This window comes from Nicotiana tabacum, chromosome 2 (assembly GCF_000715075.1).
Source record: "Nicotiana tabacum cultivar K326 chromosome 2, ASM71507v2, whole genome shotgun sequence".
NCBI lineage: Eukaryota > Viridiplantae > Streptophyta > Magnoliopsida > Solanales > Solanaceae > Nicotiana > Nicotiana tabacum.
The window spans coordinates 28,469,036-28,471,566 of record NC_134081.1 but is presented as its reverse complement, the minus strand read 5'-3'; the positions used below and the strand labels follow the sequence as shown (position 1 = coordinate 28,471,566).

Sequence of the window (2,531 nt, the reverse complement as noted above, 5' to 3'; positions counted from 1 at the left end):
AGGTATTTCCACCCGACAGGGATATTGACTTTTGTATTGATTTGGCTCCTGGCACTCAACCCACTTCTATCCCACCATACCTTATGGCCCGCCAGAGTTGAAAGAATTGAAGGAGCAGTTGCAAGACTTACTTGATAAGGGCTTCATTAGACATAGTGTCTCCCCTGGGGTGCGCCCGTGTTGTTCGAGAAGAAGAAAGATGGATCGATGAGGATGTGCATAGATTATCGGTAGTTGAACAAAGTCACCACCAAGAAGAAGTATCCATTGTCGAGGATTAATGACTTATTTGGTCAGCTTCAGGGTGTCAAGGTGTTTTTGAAGATTGATTTGAGGTCTGGCTACCATCAGTTGAAGATTAGGGTATCCGATGTCCCTAAGACAACTTTTCGGACCCAATATGGGCATTATGAGTTTCTAGTGATGTCATTTGAGTTGACAAATGCCCCAACAACATTTATGGATTTGATGAACCGGGTGTTCAAGCCCTACTTGGATTCCTTCGTGATTGTATTTATTGATGATATCTTGATCTACTCCCACAGTCGAGTGGAGTGATGGAAGGCTATAATTACTTGTTTTAGTAACTTATTGCACTCTAGTTCACTTCACTTTATTCATGTTTTAGCTTTAATCGGTAGTGTTTTGCACTTATTATGTGTTTTATGCCTTGTAGGAGTGATTACGAGCTATGTAGATGTTATGGAATGAATGCGAGCTATTTAGAGCTTTGAAGTCTGAGCAAAAGCCCAAGGGATTAAGCCAAGATCATGTTCGGGGGTCGAGGACCAAGTCTGTACGTTAAATAGCAAGATTTGATCTGTACTCTGAGAATTCCCCACTATCGTGGCACGTGGGGCACTGCTCTTGTGCAATACTCTGTTGTCTGTTAGAAATTAGCTCTCTGGATTTCCCCACTAATGCCCCGCCTTACAGAGTAAATATCCTATTTCGGCTAGGAGAAGGTGGTTTCATCTAGGCCCGACCCTACTTGGTATAAATATATGGAAAATATTATTTTTTGTACTTTTGACACATATTCGACCTAAGGAGGCTAAGGAGGAGTTGGAAGAACACGAGCACAAGGATTTCATCATTCCTTCCTCACTCAAGATTCGAGTTTGGATTGAATTTATGTTTTCCTCTACTTTAACTTTATTTGTGATGGATTTTTCCATATCCATGGAGTAGTTCTCTTTAGGATATGATGGATTTGGTGTATTGATGATTGTTTGTGGATTATAACTCTAGTTTTATGTATTGAAGCATTTTTGGATGATTTAATTGTTGCATCTATATTCACTTGTTCATGTAATCGAGAGAGGCATAACTTGTGATATCTTTGCATTACATTGTTGGTTGAGTTCACTAATTCTTCTTAGTAATCGAAAGAGGCTAGTTGAATCATTGATTAAACCTCTTTTTACGGTTGGTGATCTTTGACTATGCGGAGGTTACAGGTTAAGATTGGTGCATGACTCGAACTTCTGCGAAGGAAGTGCTACCATACGAGCCAGAGATAGAAAAACAACTGCGACAGCTAAGGAAGGAAAGATATCTCACCGAGACATCAGAAAAGGTTGGGCAATCCTCAACCAAAGAACTTATGGCTAGAAACGGTGATGGTAATGTAGATTTGGCTGCAATAGAGGTAGCCCAACAATGGGAAAACGTTGCACGGTATGCTGAGGAAGCAACTATTAGAGATGCGTAGAACATCTATGAAGAAGAGAGGGGTCATAGACTTAATCAACATCAACCCTTGGCTACAGACCAGTTTGGAAATATAGCTCTCAGGCATGGGAGACCACTTGGCTATTATGCTAGACCGGTCTACAATCAAGGATTATTCAGTGTTAGACCACCTGCAATTGCAGCAAACAATTTCGAGTTGAAGCAAGGGTCGCTTCAAACCCTTCAGAATTGTTGTGTCTTCAAAGGAAAGCCAAACGAAAATCCAAACACACATCTAATGGACTTCGAGGAGATTATGAACACCTTTCAATACTATGGGGTGTCACAAGATGTAGTGTACTTAAGAGCATTACCCTTTTCTCTTAAAGATGATGCTAAGGAGTGGCTTCAAAGTTTACCCAGTGGATCGATCAGAACTTGGGAGGAGATGACCAGAAAATTCCTTAATAAATATTTTTCCTCAGCTAAGACGGGCAAGATTAGAAGAGAAATTCATAACTTCTACCAGAAAGAGACTGAAACTGTTTTTGAAGCATGGGAGAGGTTTAAGGAAATCATTAGAAAGTGTCAACATAGCGAAATTGAACTCTGGATGCAACTCTAGGATTTTTGGGAAGGATTGGCACCGACCTCATGTAGAACATTGAGCAATGCAGTTGGAGGCCCTTTGATGAAGAAGACTCCATAGGAGATTGTTACAATTCTTGATGAGTTATCTGAAGATGCTAATTAATGGCCCTCTGAGATTGCTGAAAGAAGAAGATCAACTGGTGTTCACCAAGTTGATGCTAATTGTCACGACCCAAAATTCATTAAAGGTCGTGATGGCACCGGAC

General features: G+C 40.7%; 1 non-coding gene across 1 annotated transcript; it reads right to left on the bottom strand.

Moving 5' to 3' along the window:
- Positions 1-2,170: 2,170 nt before the first annotated feature.
- LOC142174230 (small nucleolar RNA R71) lies at positions 2,171-2,274 on the bottom strand. Its single transcript, XR_012703561.1, has one exon. It is a non-coding gene; the product is annotated as a small nucleolar RNA R71 (small nucleolar RNA).
- Between the last annotated feature and the right edge of the window lie 257 nt (positions 2,275-2,531).